Consider the following 18,360-nt stretch of genomic DNA (forward strand, 5'->3'; position numbering starts at 1 on the left):
AGGCAAGCATTTAGGGAAGTTCTGCCATCTGCTGAAGAAGTTGACATGGAGAAGTAGATTTGGGTGTCATCAGCATACTGATAACACCCTGCTCCAAATCCCCTGATGATCTCTCCCAGTGGTTTCATGCAGATGTTAAAGAGCATTGGAGAAAGTATGGAGCCTTGAGGGACACCATACTTAAGCGCAGATTGCAAAGAGCAACAGTCTCCAATCAACACCATCTGGAATCTGTCCGAGAGGTAGGAGCGGAACCACTGTAAAACAGTGCCCCTCACCCCCAGCACCCTCAGATGTTCCAGAAGGATACTATGGTCTATAGTATCGAAAGCCGCCAAAAGATCCAAAAGGACCAACAGAGTCACACTTCCTCTGTCAATTCCCAATTGGAGATCATCCATCAGGCCGACCAAGGCAGTCTTCACCTCATAGCCCACCCCAAAACCAGTTTGAAATGGGTCTAGATAATCAGTTTCCTCCAAGACCGCCTGGAGCTGAGAGACCACCACCTTCTCAATTACCTTGGCCAGCCATGGGAGGTTGGAAACAGTCCTATAGTTGCTCAACTCTGAGGAATCTAATACAGGCTTCTTAAGAAGAGGTCTAATAATTGCCTCCTTAAGACAAGGAGGCATCCTGCCCTCCCTCAGAGAAACATTTAGGATTTCTACCAGGCCTCCTACAACAGCCTCCCTGCTAGATAGAACAAGCCATGTTGGACAAGGGTCAAGAGAACAAGTGGTAGGCCTCACTGCTCCGAGCAGCTTGTCCACATCCTCAGGAGTCACAAACTGAAACCGATCCAGTCGAACCACATAAGAGGAGTTGTCGGACACCTCCAATTCAGACATCAAATTAATTGTGGAGTCTCCGTCTGTTGGCTTGAATCTGAGAGATTTTATCTGCAAAAAACTCTTTAAACACATCACAGTGGGTAACTGATGGCTCCAAATTCTGATTCAAAGAGGGGGGGGGCCCTTACTAGCCCCCTCACAACCCTGAACAACTCTTCTGGACGTGAATTCGGAGATGCAATACAGGTAGAAAAAACCTATTTCTTTGCCGCACGTATTGCCTGAGCATTGATCTTTAAATGTGCTCTATGTCGTAATCTGTCGGATTCAAGTCGAGTCTTTCTCCACTTGTGTCCCAGTCACCTACCTTGCCGCTTCTGCCCCCATAGATCTTCCGTATACCAAGGGGCCAGTTTTGAAGCAGGTCGGAGAGAACGCTTAGGAGCAATCATGTCTACTGCCCTGGTGAGCATGTTATTCCAGTTTTGCACCAGGGCATCAACAGGATCACCGGCAGAGCCAACATTAAATCCCTCCAAGGCTTCTTGGAATCCTATTGGATTCAATATTCTCTTTGGGCAGACCATTCTAATAGGCCCCTAGCCCCTGTGGAGATGGCAAGTGCTTGTAAGCCTAACCTTAACCAGATGGTGGTCCGTCCATGACAATGGGGGAATTACAGGAGTTCCCACCCACGGAATACCACCCCGATCAGAGTAATAGACCAAATCAAGCATGTGACCTGCAATGTGCGTCGGTCCGGAAACCACTTGGGATAGGCCCATAGTTGTCATGGCCGCTATGAACTCCTGAGCTGCCCCGGACAAATTGGTCTCGAGGTGAACATTGAAGTCCCCCAGCACCAAAAATCTGGGAGACTCCATCGTAAGTTCCATGACCAAGTCCGTGAGCTCAGTAAGGGATTCCATCAGGCAGCGGGGCAATCGGTACACCAACAGAATTCCCAATCTATCCCTGGTCCCCAAACTTAGGTACACACATTCAATATGGTTGGATACCTCAACAGGGACCCTGATAAGGGAGATGATATCCTTATAGACAACAGCCACTCCACATCCCTGCCCATGTCCCCTCACCTGCTCCTCTATAGAATACCCTGGAGGAAGAAGCTGGGACCAGACTGGGCCGCCAGACCCAACCGAGTCTCGGTGATACACACCAGGTCAGCCCCTTCATCCATAATCAAATCATGGATGAGCTTGGGCTTATTTTGGACCAACCTGGCATTGCAGAGGAGCAAGGTAAGGTTAAGTGGGTTGTTGGCAGTGCTCCCCGAGGTCATAGATTTGGCAGGACAGCCAGAAGGGGAGACAGCTATTAAATTTCTGACTACCCTTCCTCTGGGACGGCCTGCTGACCTGCTAATGTTACTTCTTCTATTCCCCACCACCACAGGAATAGCTGCCCCACATTCAACCAAGGCACCCCTTATCTCCCCATCTCTAGATGAACCCAAACACATAACTACTTCGACCCAATCCCACCAACAGTGAAGTAAGCAAGAATCTTCTCTAGCTGTTCAAGTTAGTATGTCGGCCTCAGCCCTCAGTCCCACCTCCAAAGGTCACCTCCAAAGGCTGGCCCCCTTTGGCAGCCGGATTTGGCGGTCGCCAGTAGGCAGCCTGTGCCAGCGGCTATGCCTCTGGCTGCAGCCCACCCTAATAAAGGCCAAGATCTCAGAAGCCCAATGGGTGTGTCTCACACCCACACCAATCAGGCAGTTTGGCCTGGTGCAGAGTATATCTGAACACAATTAGAGTGAGCTCAGCCCCTGATAGCAAACAGGCTACAGCATGGAGGACAAGAGCAAAGAAAAAGCCATGGCCAGACCCTTCCCCACCCAGAGGAGAGCGGAGTGTAGAAGCCAGATAAGTACTCCTTACCTCCACAGCTGTCTTCTAGCCACCCTTCTCTTGTATTCAAGCTGACTTGGATTTAGACCCCACAATTACTGCAGTGTCTGAGTCAGAGCTGTTCAGCAACTCCTCTTATGTGGTCAGTCTGGATCAGTTTCAGTTTGTGACTTGTGAGGATGTGGACAAGCTGCTTGGAGCGACGTGGCATACCACCTGTTCTCTTGACCCTTGCCCGACATGGCTAATACTATCTGGCAGGGAGGTATGTATGTATGTATGTATGTATGTATGTATGTATGTATGTATGTATGTATTTATTTATTTAAACATTTCATAATAGGTTGTTGTAGAAGGCCTAGTAGAGATGATAAATGCTTCTCTGAGGGAGGGAAGGATGTTTGCTTCCCTTAGGGACACAATTATTAGACCACTTCTGAAGAAACCTGTCTTGGATTCCTCAGAGTTGAGCAACTAAAGGCCTGTCTCCAACCTTCCATGGCTGGGCAAGGTAATTGAGAGGGTTGTAGCCTCCCAACTCTCATTTCTATCTAGACCCATTACAAACTGGCTTTCAGGTGGGCTATGAGTTGGAAATTTCCTCATTTGGCCTGATAGATGATCTCAAATTGGAAACTGAGAGATGAAGTGTGACACTGTTGGTCCTTTTGGACCTCTCGGTGGCTTTAAATTCTATCGAACATAGTATCCTTCTGGAGCATCTGAGGGGATTGGGGGTGGGAGGCACTACTTTGCAGTGGTTCCACTCTTACCTCTTGAGCAGATTCCAGATGGTGTCTCTTGGGGACTGATGTTCTTCAAAATTTGAACTTTGGTATGGTGTCCCTCAGGGCTCCGTATTGTCTCTGATGTTGTTTAACATCTACATGAAACTGCTGGGAGAGACCATCAGGAAATTTGGTGCAGGGTAGTATGCCAGTGACACCCAAATCTTTTTCTCCATGTCAGCTTCATCAGGAGAAGGCATAACCTCCCTAAATGCCTGCCTGGAGGCAGTGATGGGCTGGATGAGAGATAACAAGCTGAGGCTGAATCCAGATAAGACAGATGTACTTATTGTACATGGTCGGAACTCAGGAGATGATTTTGATCTTCCTGTTCTGGATAAGGTCACACTTCCCCAGAAGGAACAGGTCTGCAGACTGGGGGTGCTTCTGGACACATAACTCTCCTGGTGTTCCAGGTTGAAGCACTGGCCAGAGGTGTGTTTTATCAGCTTCGGCTGATACGCCAGCTGCATCCATTTCTTGAGATAAATGACCTCAGAACAGTAGTACATCTTCTGGTCACCTCTAGACTTGACCACTGCAATGCGCACTATGTGGGGTGCCTTTGTATGTAGTCCAGAAACCACATTTGGTCCAGAACGCGGCAGCCAGGTTGGTCTCTGGGTCATCTCGGAGAGACCATATCACTCCTATCTTAAAAGATCTATACTGGTTGTCGATAAGTTTCCAGGCAAAATACAAGGTCTTGGTTATAACCTATAAAGCCCTAAAAAGCTTGGGCTCTGGGTATTGCGCCTTCTTCACTATGAACCACTTCGCCCATTGAGATTATTATTATTTCTTCTTTACACAGTCAGACAGGTGTTATTGACTGTTTTGTTTTATCCAGACATTGAGTCCTTCCCAAGGACCTGGGATGGCTGGATTTTATTATCAATGTTGTTACTGTTATTATAGATATCATCGCAGAATATAGGCTGATCCCAGTAAAGATGCTTTTTGTAATTGGCTGGTGGTGCTTTCTGTGTCCCCTATGGTGTTGAGGTGCTCTTCAAGTTGTTTTGGAATTGCACCTAGGGCCACAATTACCACTGAGATTATTTTGGTCTTTTTCTGCCACAGCCTTTCAATTTCAATGTGTAGATCTTTGTATTTTGTGTTTTTTTCTATTTCTTTTTCTTCTATTCTGCTATCCCCTGGTATTGCTATGTCGATTATTTTGACTTGTTTTCTTTCTTCTCGACTACAGTTATATCTGGTGTATTGGGTGGCAGATGTTTGTCTGTTTGTAGTCGGAAGTCCCATAATATTTTTGCATCTTCATTTTCTACAACTTTTTCAATTTTATGGTCCCACCAATGTTTGGCTACAGGTAGCTTGTATTTTTTGCAGATGTTCCAGTGTATCATCCCTGCTACCTTGTCATGCCTTTGTTTGTAGTCAGTCTGTGCGATCTTTTTACAACAGCTGATTAGGTGGTCCACTGTTTCATCTGCTTCTTTACAAAGGCGGCACTTGCTGTTTGTGGTGGATTTTTTGACTTTTGCTCTTATTGCATTTGTTCTTAGTACCTGTTCTTGCGCAGCCAGTATTAAACCCTCTGTTTCTTTCTTCAAGTAGACATTCTTAAGCCATTGCCAGGTCTTGGTGATGTCTGGTTTTCCACTTATATTGTGCAAATATTGACCATGCAGGGGCTTCTTTTTCCATTTTGCTGCTCGGTTCTTGACTTGTTCTTTCTTGTAGGCCTGCTTTCTTTCATTGGTGTTGAATAGTTTCGTGTTATTGACCATTTGAAGTGCATCTTCTTCACTGTCCTTGATATATTCTTCAAGGCCTCTTTTCTCCTCCTCTACTGTTTGATGGACTTGCAGCATTCCTCTTCCACCTGAGCTGCGAGAGAGGTATAGCCTATCTACATCACAGCGGGGGTGCAGAGCATGATTGATGGTCATGATTTTCCTGGTCTTACGATCCAGCGTCTCTAGCTCTGCCTGGGTCCAGTCTATTATTCCTGCAGTGTATCTGATAACAGGTATAGCCCAGGTGTTTATGGCTTGTATGGTGTTCCCGCCATTGAGTTTGGACTTGAGGATTTTTCTAACTCTCCTGATGTATTCACTTCCAATTTTTCTTTTAACTTCAGTGTGTGCGAGGTTATCAGCCTGGAGAATGCCCAAGTCTTTGTAATGTTCTTTCTCTTCCAGGTTCTTGATCTTGCTTCCATTGGGCAGTTCTATTCCTTCTGTTTTTCTTATTTTTCCTCTGTTCATTATTAATGCAGCACACTTGTCTAGTCCAAAATCCATTGCTATATCGCTACTGAATATACGGACAGTGTTTAACAGTGATTCGATTTCTGACTGGGACTTTCCATACAACTTCAGATCATCCATGTACAGCAGATGGTTGATTTTCCTTGATGTTTTAGATGTTTGGTAACTGAGGCCTGTTTTGTTTAGTATTTGTGAATTTGGGGTTATGGCAATTACAAACAATAGAGGGGATAGTGAGTCCCCTTGGAAAATGCCTGTTCTAATGCTAACCTGTCCAAGTGTCTCACCATTGATTGTTAACTGTGTACTCCACAAGCTCATTGCTTTTTTAAAATAAATATCTGAATGTTTTTCCTGACACCAGTTGTTTCTAAACATTTTAGTATCCATGTGTGAGGCAATGAATCAAAGGCTTTCTTGTAGTCAATCCATGCAACACTTAGATTTGTTTTTCTTCTCTTGCAGTTTTCTAAAATCATTTTGTCAATCAGCAGCTGGTCTTTTGTGCCTCTGGTGTTCGGGCAATTTCCTTTCTGTTCAACTGGAAGCTGTTTGTTAGTTAATAAGTGTTGCATCACTTCATCTGCTATTATTCCAGTTAATAATTTGAACGTGGTTGGCAGGCAGGTTATTGGTCTATAATTACTTGGAACTGCACCTTTTTCTGGGTCTTTCATGATGAGATGAGTTTTCCCAGTTGTTAGCCATTGTTCAATATCACCTCCTTGCAAAATGTGATTGAACTGTTTTGATAGTTGTTTACGAAGGCTTGTTTAAGACAAAAGCCATGCAGTTCATCGTCGCCTGGCGCAGTCCAATTTTTAATTTTCTTTGCTCTTCCACTTATTAGTACTGGTGTTATTATTAGATCTTGCATTTGTTGGTTACATTTTTTGACCTCTTTCATCCAGCCTGCTTTTTTATTATAGTCTATTGGATTGTCCCATAATTTCCCCCCGAATTGCACTGTTTCTTCTTTATTTGGTGTTTCGAAGTTTCTTGCAGTTTCTCCTTCTATGCTTTGGTAGAAACGTATCTGATTCGACTGGAATTGGAGATTCTGCCTGTATTGTGTAATTCTGGCTTCATACCTGCTAATCTTCTTTGACACTGCTGTTATTTGCTGCTTTATTATTTCCAGGACTTCTCTAATTTTCCTTGAATCTAGGTGGTATTTTTGGATCAGATACTGTTTGGTGTTTTCATTCTTCAGCTTCTTGTCTTTCATATCTTTCAATTTACTAGCATCTGATCTAAGCCTGGAGATTTTATTTTCTAATCTAATCTTCCATTTAGGTGATGTACTGCTTTCTTTTTTGACAGGTCCACTGATCTTATATCCGAGCTCTTGTGTTGTTATTGTTGCTGCACTGTACATTAGTTGGTTTGTTTCTTGCAAATTCTTGGTTGTTATTTCTGCAAGTGCAGCATTGACATCTTTTAATGCCTGAGCAAGTTGCTTTTTGGTAAATGTTTTTAGAGCTGGAAGTCGAACCCTGGTGGTTGTTTGGTTCATGTGCTCAGATATTTTTCGCTTTAGTTCTTGTTGCTTTTCTGTTAAACGGCATTTGGGTTTTTGAGGTGAAGGCGAAGGGGTGGTTGCCTGGTTTTGATTTTGAAACAGTTCAGTAACAGTGGCGTCCTCTATTTCCAACACCTCCTCCACCTGCGCCTGAGCAACCTCTTCAATTGGTGGTAATTCTTCTTCCATATCTTGAGTCTGTGTTGGTCTTTGCAGTTCTTCCAGCTCAACTCCTGTGAATACTTTATTTCTTATTATGTATCTTCTCTGGTCTGCTAGCCTTTGTTCTCTTATTTCTGTATCTGGATGCTTCTCTTTCCAAATTTGGTACATTCTTTTTAAATAACCTCTTCTAGTTGGACTAGACTTGTAATAGCAGATCATTATTTCCATGTTGGCATTTTTGTATATTTTTTTCGGTTAAGCGACATTTCTTCCAGTAACTTTGCTGTCTTCAGCCCTGGTTGCTCAACTGAAGATCCTGTGTCCTGTTGCCCACTTGCCACCAGATGTCCAGGGACTATAGCACCTGGCGCAGTCCTTGTTGACCCGGGCGATGACCGATCCGGTATAGATTTATTAAAGTTACGTCTCACCATATTGTTGATGGGAGAGGCACTCTTTGTCTGGCTCCTCTGGTGAGACCTGTCCAGTATGGTTGGACCTCTGGCATAGCTCTCACCTTCCTCAGAGCACACAAGCCGCACAACCACGCCAAGGTAGTGCCTCAATGGGGAATTATTATTATTATTATTATTATTATTACTATTATTATCTTAATTTTTTTATATTGTTGTATTGCTGGTTTACGACCAAAACAAAGTTTTACTTACTTTACTTACTTATAAATGGGGAAGTATCAAATAACTGTAAAATACAAAAAGGAACTAGACAAGGTTGTCCACTTTCCCCATTACTTTTTATATTAGTTCTGGAAGTGCTTTGTAGAAATATTAGAGAAGATGACCAAATAGAAGGACCGAAACTCGGGAAACAGGAGTATAAACTTCACATATGATGTGGTGTGTTTTTTTGGAAAATCCATTAGGAAAGGTAATGGTAATTTTTTTTCTTGGGAAGAAATGGGCAAATTGGCTGGGTTTTATATTAATAAGAGTAAAACAAAGGTTTTGACAAAAAATGTGGACCAGATATCAAATGATAAACTTTATGAGATAAATTAATTGAAAGTGGAGAAGAAAATCAAATATTTGGGAATCTGGTTGACAAATAAAAACTCTTTGTTGTTTTCAAATAATTATATTAAAATATGGAATACAGTAATAGTTGATTTGCAAAGATGGACTAGAATGAATTTATCTTTAATGGGAAGAATTTCAGTTGTGAAGATGAATGTTTTACCTAAAATGTTGTTTCTCTTCAGATTATGCCTATAATTAATACAGTAACCTGTTTCAAGCAATGGCAAAAGGATATAACTAAATTTGTTTGGCAAGGAAAAGACCGAGAATTAAATATAAATATTTAACGGATGCTAAAGAAAGAGGTGATCTTACCCTGCCTGATTTAAAGCTGTATTTTGATTGCTGTTTGTTTGACGTGGTGTAAGGAATGGATAACATTAAGAAATCCCAGAATACTTGATTTGGAAGGATTTGATAGAAGGTTTGGCTGGCACTCATATTTGTGGTATAATAAAAGCAAAGTGCATAAAGATTTTCTTAATCACTGTGTAAGAAGGCATCTGATGGGAGTATGGGCAAAATATAAAAAATGGCTGGAGTGTAAAACTCCACTATGGGTATCCCCGATTGAGGCTTTGGCATGTAACGAGAAAACATGCAATCTGAATGGGGTACTTATAGAGATTTGTTATATTTTCAAGACAAAGGCTGTAAATTAAAAAATTTAAATGAAGTACAAAATTTTGTTAGTAATTGGTTTCAGTATCATCAGCTAAATAAAATTTATAAAAAGGATCTTAAGGTTAGTTTTGTGGATCAAATGTCGAGATTTGAGAAGGAGCTGTGTGAAAATGATGAAAGATTAGTCTCTAAGATGTATAAGTTGTTGCTTTTGGAGGAGACAAGGGATGAAGTGCGCAAAACAACTATGATAAAATGGGCTCAAGATGTGGGTCATCATATAAATATCGCTGCTTGGGAAAAATTATGGAAAACTGATTTAAAGTTTACTGCATGTTATACTTTAAAAGAAAATTATTATATGATGATGTATAGGTTGTATCTGACACCGAAAAAATAGTGTTAATGTATAACAATGTTTCAAATAAATGTTGGAAATGTGGACAATTTGAGGGAACTTTTTTCCTTATGTGGTGGTCATGTGGGAAGGCAAAGGCCTTTGGGGATATGATATACAATGAGCAAAGAAAAGTTTTAAAATGACATTTCTTAAGAGGCCAGAATCCTTCTTGCTGGGAATAACTGAAAGAGAGTTCTCCAGAAGAAATTCAACATTTTTAATGTATGCAACCATGGCGGCCAGGATAGTATATGAGCAAAAATGGAAAGACACTAAAATGCCCTCAAAAGAAGACTGGTTGATAAAAAATTTGAAATATGCTGAGATGGCAAAGCTTACAGCAGTTATAAGAGATGAAAATCTGGAATGTTTCAAAGAAGATTGGGAACCATTTTTGCTTTACGTAACAAATTATTTTTCTAATATGGGCTTTTCAGTAGGGTTTGAAATATAGTAATAACAGCAGGTTGGGTTGCGTAAGATCGAGTAGTATTGTGGAGTATGTATGTTTTGAATTATTATATCAATGTTTTATATGTACAGTTGTGAACTGTGCAGATAGGCAAGCGGGAAGTCAATATTTACTTATGTGTAGAATTAGATTAATGAATGCAATTTGAATGTAAAAGCTATTGTAAAATCCAATAAAAATTTAAAATGGACTTTAAGATGTCCGGGGGGAAGAAAGAAAAAAGAATGAAAGACCATATCAAGCGTGTGACCAGCAATGTGCATCGGTCCCGAGACCCTTTGGGATAGGCCCATAGTTGTCACTATGAACTCCTGAGCCACTCCGGACAAATCCCCTGCTAACTTGGCAAAGAGGCACCTGTTAATGTGGTGATTCTCTTTATTTAGCAGGGGGAGAATAACTGGCCCTATCCACCCCGAGCAAAGTACCTCCAGTGACTGTTGCTGGTTTCTATCTCATGTTCCTTTTTAGATTGTGAGCCCTTTGTGGACAGGGAGCCATCTTTCTTATTTATTTATTTATTTATTTATTTATTTATTTATTCATTTATTTATTTATTTCTGTGTGAAAACGGTATAGAAATTGAAATAATAATAATAATAATAATAATAATAATAATAATAGGTCACAAAGTGAACATTTATAAATAAATAAACATTGAAGTCCCCCAGCACCACAAGCCTGGCAGACTCCAATGCCAAACTCAAGACCAAGTCCATCAGCTGAGTTAGAGACTCCATCGGGCAGTGGAGCAATCAGTACACCAACAGAAGTCCCAGTCTATCCCTGGTCCCCAAACTAGGTGCACACATTCAATATGGTCAGACACTTCCACAGGGATCCTGGTCAGGAAGAGGTTATTCTTATAGACCATAGCCATTCCACCTCCCCGCTCACGTCCCTGCACCTGCTCTTCACCAGAGTACCCTGGAGGAAGAAGATGGGACTGGACTGGGCCACCTGTCTCCCCCAATCAAGTATCTCTGTAATACATACCAGGTTTGCTCCTTCATCCAGAATCAGATCATGGATACTTTCCGACTTATTCTGGACAGACCTGGCATTACAGAGGAGCAAGGTGAGGGTCTGTGGGAGGTTGGCACTGCTCCCCAAGGTCAAAGAGCTGGCTGGACAGCTGGAAGGGGAAACAGCTAATAAATTTCTGACTTGCCTTCCTGTGTAACAACTCACTGACCTTCCAACTTTACTTCTTCTATTCCCCACCACCACCACAATAGCAACCCCACTGTCTTTGGACACCCCCCCAATCTCCCGATCCCCAGACAAATCAAGACACATCCTGGAGAAGGTGGGGTGTATACATGAAATAAGGTACCAAAATATTTACAACTGTGGCCTAACATACTGGTAATTTTTAATGGCATTGAGAAACTGAACAGACACTGACCTTGTGCAGATTGTGTGGCATGTTGACATGTAAAACATCAGTCAGGTGAGGCTCTTTTCAAGTTCTTCATGAAGGCAGACATATAATCGTTAGTAATGATGATCTGCTGACTCATGTAAGAGATTTGAGATGCCCCGAAGCTTGTGGGTGTGGGGGTGGTTGGCACCCTATGTGCACTACACAACCCCTCGCTCTGGGCAACCCCAGTGCCCCACAAGTGGAATTATGGAGCTGCTGAAACCTCCATTATTCCCCATGGGAGAAATCTTAAAGACAGATAAGCTTCAACAAATCACAAAAAATCAGCCCTTTGCCTAATTCCTTTGAAATTTGGGTGGTAGATTCCATGCATTGGACACTACCACCACCAGCCACTCTTTTTGCCCTGGGACCCTTTTTAAAAATCCAAATCGATTCGGATTCGGATTTGGATTCGGAAAATTTGGCTACAAAACAAAACAGGGCTGATTCGGATTCAGAAAATTTGGGTACAAAACAAAACAGGGATGTTTCGATTCGGATACAAATCAAAACAAGAAAATTCCAAAATGCACACCCCTACTCTGTTCTACCTTTTTTTCTACCTGATGTCAGGTACTGGCTCAATTGACTGATTCACTCCCCTTCCCCTTTCTCCCATAAAACGTGACTTAAGTACCTTTTTCAGGTCACCCACGCATCAATATATTTTCACCTTTTCTAATAATGATTGGTCAAAAGAGTCTTGACCATTGGTGACCTATATTTTAATTTGCTATTCCCTTTGACATATAATTTTATTGGTAGGGGGTAGAGCATGCATCAATGAAACTCCAAGATCTGTAGTTTTGGGCATAGCCACCACCTCAAGCGAAACGCTTGTGGTGAGCACATCCTGTTTCTAGACCCTGTTTTCAGCGAAAATGAGGAAGAATCCTCACAGATTTGGGAAAGTTGGCCATAGCAAAACAGATGGTATTTCAAATTGTACAAAAAAGGTGGGGTGTTTTTTTTTGACAAGAATAGGGCAGAGGAAAATACACTTTAATTGAGATGAGGTGTGTGATGATGCAGTCAATTTGAAAAAGGTGCTTCTAAAATTGGGTAGAGCGGGGGGACTGGAAATCATCTACTACCTACTACCAGGCAGGCCAGAAACATGATCAGACTTGACCATGATCCTTTTCGATGGGCCTGGACCAATGCCAAGCACATAGGTCAAAAATGACCTCTACTTTGTCTTACACTCAGTCTATGGGAAAAGCTGGAGAAACATACTGCTTCCTTTCTTGAAGACCACAACTGATCAGTTTAGTGTTAGACTACAGGAAGGGCATTGTTCTATGGCCAGATTGACCAGTCTGCTTGACAATGGTTTTAGGAAAAACTAGGCTTTTGGGCCTATGATGGCAAAATCATACCTTCTCTGCCATCTTTACTGTGATCTGTTTTTCAGACAGTTTCAAGCAGTTTCCAAATGTCAAACGGTGTTCTTTTGGTGGTGCACCGGAGGGCACAACCAAGTGCATCTTGGCAACTTTCCTAGTTTAGCTTGAGTTCTACTTCAAAGGTAATTTAAAGGGATGTGGCATTTTGACAGGATGAGCATAAACCACAGAAAGTTCTGTATGATCTAGTTGTGATATAGGTAACTTTATTAAAAAAACACCTAGACACAAATTTTGTAGGTATTGATTGCGCAAATTCTACACACAATATGATTGACCAATTGATTTATAGGTCACAGAGGGGTGACAAATTAGGTGATAGGTTATCAGTGGTCTGAGTTCTTCTGACCAAGCATTATTAAGACAAACAAGGGGACAAAATTGGGGGGATGATGTCAAAACAGGTTATAAGAGGTAACTACAGAGACAGAGGAAAGAGAAAGTGTGAAGACAGCTTTCGATTCTCGACAGCCAAATTTCTGTTTGACGCCTAGAACATGGTGTCTGAACCCTGAAATTGTCTCTTACTGCTGTCTGCTGAAGGTTGTCAAGATTTGGGCAAGAATAAACGCTATTGATTTTTAATCTCTTGTATGTGTGTTTTTATGGGTCCTGGAGGAGCAAAACCAGCCAAGCAAAATGCAAAGTACCCAGACTTCTGAATGCTCTTTTCTCTTTTGGGGGAAGGAATTATGATGTCCCAATCTCTTACACTAGGCAATGAGGTGCTTCACACAATTAGTGTGAAGTGCCATGAGGGCTTCTGCAGGGAGAGCAGGCTTAGCCCGTGCTCCCTGAACATGAGCAGGCTCTTAGGCCTGGGCGGCCAGATCAGCTGCCCACACAATCTCTCATGGAATCGGTAGGGGCTGCAGGGATTGGGGGCCACCCGGCCCCCAGAAGTCCCAGAACACCCCTCGCGAGTGTGTGGGGCATTCTGGGGAGACCAATTTTAGCCTCCCAGTCAGGGGTCTCCTCGCAAGTTGCTGTAGCGTGGAGACTCGATGCAGTGTCTCACAACCAAGAAAACCAGGTTAATGGAGCACTCACTCCATTAACCTGGTTTAAGGGGAGGGTTTCTTAGCAGACTAGCCACCGTGGAACCACTGGGATTGCCCATGAGCCCAGTGGTTCTCATGATTGGTAGGCTCCCTTAGCCCAGTTCTCCCACATCGAGAGAATAGCCTCAATGATTAAGATAGGAGCAATGGTCAATTGTTCCAGAGTAACTCTGGCCAAATTCAGCCATAATAGGAAGCCTCCAGTTCCTTTGCCACAATTCTGAATTCTGCAAACCAGAGTTGAAGGCAAAAAGAGACCCATGGTTTCCCTCGCCAATCTCCACTCTGAACCTTCGGTCAGTGGCATTTCGCTGCCCTTAACTCCGGTTCTGTGGCACCAGCATTACATACGAACACTGGCACCACAGTTTCACCCCCATGGAGCCAGAGTTGAGAAAGGAAGCTCCTCACTTAATCGAGCCCAATTGGCTGTACGGGCTGTCTTTCTGTTGCATGTTACTTCTGAAGGTGGCAATTGTCTGCATGGAGGAATATTTTGTGCTTGCAAGAAGGGAGGAGTGATTTTTGGCAATCCCCCCTTCCTTCTACAGCTGCTTGTGCCTCCCATAAATATGCCCTTGAGGATTCCATAAGCCTCGGGGATATATTTTTATGTCTTTGCAGCTGCAGAGGGAAGATGGGATCACTTAAAATCACTCCTTCCCCATTGCAGACATGTAAAACATTCTTGCATGCATATGAAATTAGTTTGAATGTCAGCTGGTGTGAAATTCGCACTCTTATCTCACCAGTATGATGCTTCTTGAAGGTTCATTTGTGGAGTTCATCATGATTCACTGCTATGTACAGCTTAGGTTTGTTTTTCCTTCCTCGATACAGGATCATCAAGTAACTTCAGAAGAGTTCTGAACCAAGAGTTCTGCCCATTCTGTACATTCTTCATGCTATTCCACCCCTTCATCATTGTTCAGGATCTCTGCCTGCCTTCCTGCAATATAGATTTTCAGTGTTGTTGAAAACAGCAAATTATGTTCTGTCAGTCAGCTTTTTAAAACCACAATGGTAGCATGTATTGTGGTCTTTTGAAACAGTATGAAATTTATTATAATTGAAGTATCTTAATAGCAGCGATTTATTAGTGAGTATAATGGAAGTGTGTTTTGCTGCACATGAAAACAGCATGCTGAGGAGAGGAGAAAAACTGAAAAATACTGTCAAGGAAATCAAAATGTATTTCCACAAAGTCAGTGGCAGGCAGTGCAGTTTTAATTGCATGTTTAAAGTAAAGCAGCTAAACAGAAGACTTTCAATTAAAATTATTAGAATTCTAGGATATTTGAAGAGTTGAATTTCACCTCAAAGCAAATCACATCTGGAGGCCTACCTACAGGAGAGACACTATTGTTAGCATTTTAGTGGTGAGGTTTTAAGCTTTTCAGCTTGTATTGGTTTTTTATTCATGGCTAAGAACTTTTTTAAAGAGATCACACATACTAAAAATGCTTTTTTTATTGCTTTTTCCAACAGCTGTAATAAGTTACAAGAACTGCTGGGATGAAAATAAAAGGAAGTAGCAATTAAGGGGAAGAAAAACCCTAGAACAGAACACACTATGTCCTCATATTCACCTACCCTTTCATTATTATTTTTTAGTACAGAGAGTGCCTTGTAATGTTTTGACATCCCAATAGGTGGCATTACTTGCTCTAGGAACAAAAGATGAGCCATATGATTACCACCTCATAGTCCCTTCCGGTTGGTATGATAATGTTTCCATTCTAAATTACTTAACCCTAAAACAGGAATCTATATATATAATTCTCTAAGGGTGCCTGTGGCTAATCCCATGCATGGCAGTTCTCACAAAAGTTCATGAGCAGAAGCACTGTGGTGATTGGGCAGTGGGGATTCCATATGCAGATAGGGAGGAGGAGCCTGTGATGGTTAGGGTCAGTTGGAATGCAGCTGTTACTGGTTGAAGATGTTCTTGATTGTAGAGGAGAGGGAGATAGATAGATAGATAGACAGGGGTGTGTGAAGAGAGGGGTCGTGAGGGAGGAAAGAGCACCTTCAGGAGAAGGAAGCTGCCGTTGTGTTAATTATTTTATTTTATTTATTCTATTTCTATACCACCCTTCCAAAAAATGGCTCAGGGCGGTTTACACAGAGAAATAATCAATAAATAAGATGTATCCTGTCCCCAAAGGGCTCACAATCTAAAAAGAAACATCATTTAGACACCAGCAAGAGTCACTGGAGATACTGTGCTGGGGGTGGAGAGGGCCAGTTACTCTCCCTCTGCTTAATAAAGAGAACCACCATTTTAACAGGTGCCTCTTTGCCAAGTTCGCAGGGGTTACATGCTGAAACAATAATTAGATGATGAAACAAGATGAACAAGATCTATTAACTCAGGAAGGGAGAGAGGGAGAGAGAAATAGAGAAAGAAAAAAGAAGGGAGGGGAAGGAAGACAGGGGAAGAGCAAGTGGAGGATGGAGAAAGAGAGAAAAAGAAGGGAGGGGAAGAGAGAAAGAAGGAGGGGCAAGGGACGGGCCTGAGCCTGACAGCAGCCTGAGGGGAACAGGTGGGGAGGTCTCTGGGGACAGGGGACTGCAGCTTGGCCAATAGGTGCCACAATGCTGCTACCGCAACCAAGAGGAGTGAGGGGAATGGAGGAGTGACCAAGAGGGCTGAAGGGGATGGAAGCAATAGTATGGAGGAGGAGAAGGAGTATGGCTCAGGTGAGGGTGGAGAGATCTCTGAGATGAGGGGAGCTGTGCAAGGGGGTGAGGGGAGCAATCAAGTACTAGTGTGCAGATGTTCTATGCGGGTTAAGTACACACCTTATCAGATTTATATAATTAAAGTAGTTTACATTTTGTAAATGATTTTGATTATCTTTTACACAGAAGGGTGGGGAAATTAATGCCTACAAATAAATATTTTCTGTGAATTGCATTTGCAATAAAAAATAAATGCCTACAAATGAATATATTTTGTGAACTGCATTTGCAATAAAAATGGAGACTGCCAAACCATGGAAATTAGAAGAAATAAAATCTTACTAGCTTAACCCACATAGAGCATCTGCACACTAGTACTTGATTGCTCCCCTCACCCCCTTGCACAGCTCCCCTCATCTCAAAGATCTCTCCACCCTCACCTGAGCCACACTCCTTCTCCTCCTCCATACTATTGCTTCCATCCCCTTCAGCCCTCTTGATCACTCCTCCATTCCCCTCACTCCTCTTGGTTGCGGTAGCAGTGTTGTGGCACCTATTGGCCAAGCTGCAGTCCCGTCCCCAGAGACCTCCCCACCTGTTCCCCTCAGTTTTTACATTATGAATGTAAAAACAGCCTTGTGTACTGACTGCTGATACAAGCCTTGATGTTCTTCTAAATTACCCCTCCCCCACTCGCACAGGCACACAAAATAAGCACTAATTGGTTAAAGGATTTTGGCATGTTGACATAATGTGAGTAACCTCTTTACCTTTTTTGTCAAAATTATCTAGACTGACACTGATGACATAGGCAATTATTTTGTTTAGTCTGAAGTTAAGTGGAACAGATAGCTAGACCCCAAGCAAAGCAGGATAAAACGGATCGTCATGTAGCACAGAAATTAACTGCAAGGCATACATTTGGGAAGGAGGCCAAGAGTAAATTAATTAGTGGGACAAGTTTTTCAAAAGAAAAAGTTGAAATATCTGTAAGTGGGACAAGAATTCTAAAGAACTTGGCTCCCATCTGGGCAGCTAATTAAATGGCTGGCTAGCAGTTCCTTCATAGTTCAAAATCCATCTGCAGTTTGGATGCGTCTGTGGGATTTAAGTGGCCTTTGGCCTTGCAGACGTTCCTGAAAGATCAAACATTTTTAAAGAACCAGGCCATTACTCATTTACCTTATTATGACAAAACCTTAAAAAATGAAGTAAGTTCATAGAATATGTTGCAAGGTGGTTTGTTAGGAATGAGGAGTACAGTGATTAAATGTGTAGTTGTTTACACAGTTTGATACTTCTCTTTCAGTGCTGAAAAGGTTTAGGGCAGGCTTTACTTGGGAAAAGAGAGCACTTGAAACTGATACAAGAATCTGCATATTATTGTTTAATTTTACAGGTTGAGCCATCAGTATTGTGGTGCAGAACCAAGCACATATGCAAACAGCACCAGTTATTTAGCAATATTAGTCCAGCATCCCAGAACACTAAACTAGCTCCTTAGATACATATATACAAACTAGGGATGTGCATGACTATAACAATTGCATTAGGTTGGATAGGATCAGATCTCTAACACACAAGTAACTAAGGATGGTTGGATTCTGTTTAATTAAAAGTAAATCTGACCATCTGTTGGTTTTTTTTTTTTTTTTAAAGTAACTGGGAATTGTACTCACAAAGAATGCGGAAGAAAAGTGATGTAACATCAGAGAATCTAAGGGGAAGTGATGTACTATCAGATAATCACAGAGGAAATGCAGAAATCAGCCACTTTATTTTTAAAACTGTGTGAGTAAAAACTCGGCAAGCAGGCAGGCTGGTAGATAAGTAGCAGATGGGGTTTTCCCCCCAGCTGGGAACTGG

This window comes from Hemicordylus capensis, chromosome 2 (genome assembly GCF_027244095.1).
Source record: "Hemicordylus capensis ecotype Gifberg chromosome 2, rHemCap1.1.pri, whole genome shotgun sequence".
In the NCBI taxonomy this organism is placed as follows: domain Eukaryota; kingdom Metazoa; phylum Chordata; class Lepidosauria; order Squamata; family Cordylidae; genus Hemicordylus; species Hemicordylus capensis.